This window comes from Rattus norvegicus, chromosome 16 (genome assembly GCF_036323735.1).
Source record: "Rattus norvegicus strain BN/NHsdMcwi chromosome 16, GRCr8, whole genome shotgun sequence".
NCBI lineage: Eukaryota > Metazoa > Chordata > Mammalia > Rodentia > Muridae > Rattus > Rattus norvegicus.
In genome coordinates, this window is record NC_086034.1 from 70,127,959 (window position 1) to 70,133,958 (window position 6,000).

The window sequence follows — 6,000 nt, forward strand, 5'->3', positions numbered from 1 at the left end:
ATTGCCTTTTATTATATGTACATAAGTGTGTATGTGTTATTTGTGTGTTAAGTGTACACATGCATATTATGGAACATGTAGATGAGAAGAAATTGACTTTTCCCTTCTACTGTAGATTCAAAGACTCCTCAGGTGGTCATATTTTGTGCATCAAATGCACTCTCTAGAGTGGCCAAGGCTACACCTTCATGGACTGAGAAACTACTGGTTCTCAGTGTCTCTATGTGAGGATAGCCGTGTTGAACTAATCAGAACCTAATATGCAAGCCAATCTAGGATTATATAGGTTCTAATCCTCTAGGGAACTCTGACCAGTTCACAGTCCAAAGTTATAAACATATATGACCCAAAGTTCAGAAGAGAGCAATTGAAAACAATCAGATTCATAGAGAAGGCATCTTTAGGGAGAAATTATAAGTCCTGTGTCTGGTGTCTGGAAGAGGTTTGCAGCATATGTAGGTCAGAAAATTGAGATATCTCATGCTAGCAAATAAAATACCTTCTGTCAGGAATGCACTATTCTTTCTTGTTTGTTTGTTTGTTGTTTGTTTATTTATTTATTTATTCACATAGACCCACAAACATTACTAGTTACTAGCAGTACGCTTGACTAACTTTCAGAACTTGTTGCTATGACTTGTTGTGGAAGAAACCACACTAGTCCCAAAACATGGAGAAATCAAACTGGTAGTCACCTGGGAACTTCATTCCTATAGGCTGGCTTAATGGTGCTGAAAGATGTTGTGCTTGTGCCAGAGGAAAAAGGAATGCTCCAGTCTCATCCACCAAAGAATACTAGAAGCTACAATATTAACTTGCCTCATGCACTGGCTACTTTTATGTCAACTTGATAGAGACCAGGGTCATTTGAGAAATGGGAACATTAATACGGAGAAATGCATTTGACAGCTGCTGGAAAAACAAGTCAGTTTTTTTTTTTAGTCATGTGACCCCTGCTAGGCCAGTCTAGACCCCACTCCTAAGCCCAGCTTGGCAGCTAACTAAACTCAGTATAGAAAGAAAAAAAGAAAAAAAAAGAAGACAAATCTCAAAGACTATTAGAAAGGGGCTAATTATGTTCAAAATACTTTGTGTAAAAGCAAGGAGGGGGCAAAGAAACAGGGTTGGAGGGCTGAGAAGTGGGGAATTATGTAATTATAATATCAAAAATAATTATAATAATAAAGAATTAAATACAGTATTGTTTAAAATATCAAAACTAAGTAAATGCCACTACCACCACCATCACCACCACTACCTCCATTACCACCACCACCAACATCAGTAGCTTCAGGGAGAAGCTACTCCAGACTTTTTCCTGGAAGGCTAAATCTCCATCAGTCCTCATATCCTCAGCTGTCACAGAGTAAAATTCCATGTCAATATTGTCTTACTTCTCAACTTATTTAATTAGGACAGGATTTTTTTAATGTGCAAATCATCTGTTGGTATAATTATTGCCCACTGTGAATACAGCTGGGTTCAGGAGGATGGAGCAGAGAACACAAGTAGAAGTGATGGGCCATTAAGTTTAAACAAAAAAGACAAACAAACTAGGTTCCATTTGGAAAGCCATGGGGGCATTCTACTAGACGTGTTCCCACTTTGCTCAGATGGCTGTCTGGAAGAAATCATGGAGACCTGAGGAACTGGGGTAGCTCCAACCTCAGAATCCAGCATGCTAGCCAAGGGGAAGGAGAGTGACTTTCACCATCTCCTTTCTTGTCCTGCAGCAAAAACTACAAACTAAGAACGGATTACAGTTATATCCAAAGAAGAAGCAAAGTCCCATCAAATCAAAAGAAAAGTACCCAAACCCTAAAGACCAAGCCAAACAAAAGATCAACAAGATTAACTTTAAATTTTACTTATTTGCAGGTATGTTGGACGTGTGTGTGTGTGTGTGTGTGTGTGTGTGTGTGTGTGTGTGTGTGTGTGTGTGTGTGTACACGTGCACACTTGTACAAATGGGTAAATTCACCAATATATGGATTCATGTGGAGGTTAGAGGTTGAAGTACAGCATCCTCTGCTGGGCCCTACCTTGGGGTGTTTCCCTTCACGCTCGCTGAGCCTTTTAGCCTGCTATGGCAGGAAGTTGTTTGCACCTTGGCAGCTGCTCTCTGCCCCTGATTTGGGCCCTTTCTATGGCACCCTTACAGCTTGTTGTTGTTAAGAAGTTGTTTATGCCCCTGTTTTGCAGCCGGGACTTTCCACACACAGATTTTTCCTGTTTTCCTGGTTGGGGATTTTCACCTGCTTTTTTTTTCCCCATGGCTTTTACCTCTGGTATATAAGGAGATCTCAGTAAAGCCCAGACCGCATTCTTTTAACACAGATGACCTGAGTATGCGTTTCTTCTTAAATCTCACAGGCCTATGCCCGGTTCTCAGTGTCGTGACAACATGGGCGTCGTCAATCCTCCTCAATTGTTTCCACCTTGTTTTCTGAGACATGGTCTCTCACTGAATCTGGTGCTCACATTTTAGTTAGACTGGCTGGCCAGTGAGTCTGAGCAGCCTCCTTTCCTCTCTCCATCTTTCAGGAGGTGGCATGACAGGTGTGCACTGAAATGTGCGGCTTTTACGTGGGTGATGAGGATCCAGATTCAGAGCCTCCTGCTCACATGACAGGTCTTTTAACTCACTGATTCATCTCTCCAGCCCCAAGATTAATTTTCATTACTCCGCTAGTCTATAAATATAGTAGATTCAGATTGCTGTCCTGTCACATCAAGTATAAGATATTTTCAAAAATTAGTCAAGTGATAATTAGTCAAGTGGTAAAATTAAGTGGGTTCATGTAGTTCTCCATCTGACAGGAGATAATTAAAACTGAGGAAAGCATCCTTAGTCAGCCAGAAGAACTTAGGATTTGTTGATATTTTTCTGAGATTTATTTTAACTTCAGGTACCTGTGTCCAGATTTTCTCCCATATCATTCTCCAGGCAAGGAAACTTATTTGGAAACAACCCCTTCAAGGCCGATTTAATGTTTTTAACCCATTTATACACCATCGTTAGGGTCATCAAATGTAAATATGATTCTGGCTAGAAATCTCAAAACTTGTGTAAGAAATTTCTGCAATGGTAAACCTATTATTCCTGTGATTCTTATTACTGGGTGTCAATGTTCCAATTACTAGATTTTAGATGTCAAAGGGGGAATAGGCTAGCAGAATGAACTGTTCTCTAATCATTGTGAGTCCTTATCCGTTGGTAGGCAGAACCCAACATACAAACTCTGAACAAGATTGAGCCCCAGAGGAGGCAAGATGACAAGCCACACACAAAATCCCCAGGCAGAGAAAGAAGTAGGCTGGTTCCCATTTACCTTAGTGACATGACAGCTCAGTAGGACTAGATTAGAGCAAGTGACTAGAGGTCACATCACTGTTAAGGAGGAAGTATGAAGGCAAAGTGAGTCTTGGAAAGGCAAAAGACACAATATGACAGACCAAAATCACTCGCATTTAGAATAAGCAATTAAATCTCAATTAAAATGAAAAAAATTCAATAGCAAGAAAAGAACTAACCTCACACACTAAAATGAAATCTGAGTTTAAAAGTTCTGTTCACTGTAGCTAACAAAATTTTTTGTTTTAAAAAGGAGGTGGAATTGAAAATCATACAACAATGATAGAAAATTCTGAGAAAACATTGTTGAAATGTTCAAACCACTACATGAGTATGTTGTGCTGCTTTTCTTGAGGAGATGTAAAGAAATGTCTATTTGTTAGGCTTTGAGAAGGGAAAGATGAAAGGGCAGTGTGAGAGGACACTGAGTTGAATTGTTTATCAGTAAGAGATTTATCAGTACAGCAGCAACAAGTATGGTGGGGTCCACAGTAAGAAGCTAGACCAAGGGGTGTGCCTACTCTTGAAGGTTCCAGGGAAAAAAGTAGTGTACTGAACAAAGGAAACTTAGTTAATATGTGACCTATGATGTGTTCCAGAAAGCAGGAAATCAGGGTGGACATGACAGGCTAAGTGAAAAAGTCACTCTTTGTCTGAGTTCAGAAATGGGTAGGTGGATATTTGGCCTAGAGTCAGGCTTCTCTGCACCCAAGGCAGTATTGTTCTATACCTGCTTGTAGCCTTCTCTGTTTAGGACTTAGATGGTCTGTGTGCTTGATCTCTGTTCACATCAGATTGAGCACAAACAAAGACAGACAAAAAAGAGGGAAAGAAGGAAGAAAGGAAGGAAGGAAGAAAGGAAGAAAGGAAGGAAGGAAGGAAGGAAGGAAAAGGCAACGAAGGGAAGAGAAGGGAAGTGAAAGAAATAGTTTCTGTGAGTCTAGTGTAGCCAATTAATGAATTTGCTAGGAATGTGTATTGAAGCAGTGAGTGGGGCATTAACAAAATTTCTACCCAAGAATGGGTACTCAAGAAAGCTACTCCATTGAAGAGTCCTCACCCCTAACAACTCTCTCCCAAGATTACCTACTGCTTTGAGGGTTCTAGGTTATGGGAGACCAGAGAATGGCAAGGTCAGTAGCTAGGATCTAGTGAACTTGGCATGTTTTATGTAGGTCATGTTAATAACACCATTACCATACACATATACCTTACCATCACAGTAGCTTTCTGCTTATTTTGCTGATATGACTGAAGGGCAGAACAAACGAAAAATCATAAAGACCTTGAAGAGCTAAAGTAGACCAGAATATAAAAAAACAAAGTTGTAGGGCTGGAGAGATGGCTCAGTGGTTAAGAGCACTGACTGTTCTTTCATGGGTCTTGCATTCAAATTCCAGCAACCGCATGGTGGCTCACAACCATCTATAATGAGATCTGTGTGTGTGTGTGTGTGTGTGTGTGTGTGTGTGTGTGTGTGTATGATGTAGATATATATGATATATATGAGATATATACATATACATATATACATATATATGATGGATTGAGTGGTTTAGCATAAGACTGGTCAGAGTAAAACTGCTGTTAGCTAGTTACATGTTAGCATACTTGAAGGTCGTTGAAGACAGATTCTTCCCTCATAATAACCAGCTTGTAAAACCAGGAAGAGAAACTACAGGGCTCACATTAACAGTCAAAGGGCAGGATGTACATTCAGGCTTTGGAATGAGACATAACACTATGAACTGTAGAGAAACTAAAGAATACTACAGACCACAATCTTCTAGTAGAAAAAGAAGGACATATCATGCTCTTCCCATGTGTAAGAATTAATCAAAATGGCCTGTCAATCACCTGGGCAGGAAAATGTCCCTCAGGAAAAGCATCATTTTGGGAATAGATTTTTCTGAAAATACATCTTGCCTTCAGAAACAGACCTTTTGCCTAATCTTGAAATCAAGTAAATGCTATGCCTTAAGGCCATTTAAAATTATGTAGTCAATGTATTTCCCTATTATATATTCAGCCTTCTTAATGTTAGCCTGTCTTTAGGAAAACAATACAACCTATCTCGCGATACCTTGGATTTTCCTCTTGTAATCAGCTTTTGTAACTTAAGCTAAACACACCTTTAAACTTAACTTGTGTGTTCTTCATCTCATTCCACCCAGAATAGTGTGTGTGATGTTGTAATCATTTGTTGCAAGCAGCCAATAGGTTGAAAGCCAAGTTAAAGAAAATAAATACCCATCACAAATGGTGAAAATAATGTGTATATAGGTTGATAACATCTGTTTGTGGTTTTGAGTGCTATTCTGGGTCATCTGGGGTCAGTTAGGTAATTTCTTCCCTTGTAAATCTCTATTATAAATTTCTGTGAAAAATAAAACCTCATTCTTTTCCTGTACCATGTTTTCTGTGCTGTTCAACAAGCACAGGACAAAAGCTTTGGGTAGGGATAGACAGACGTCAATCATACACAATAGACAGACAGACAGCAGACAAAATGAATACCATAAACCACAGACAACAGGGACAGAAGGAAGACATAGAGCAGGATGAGAACTCATAATGGGGATTGGTCTATACTACACCAAGAAGACTCTTTTTCATTCTTTAACATGGTACAGGCACACTTACTG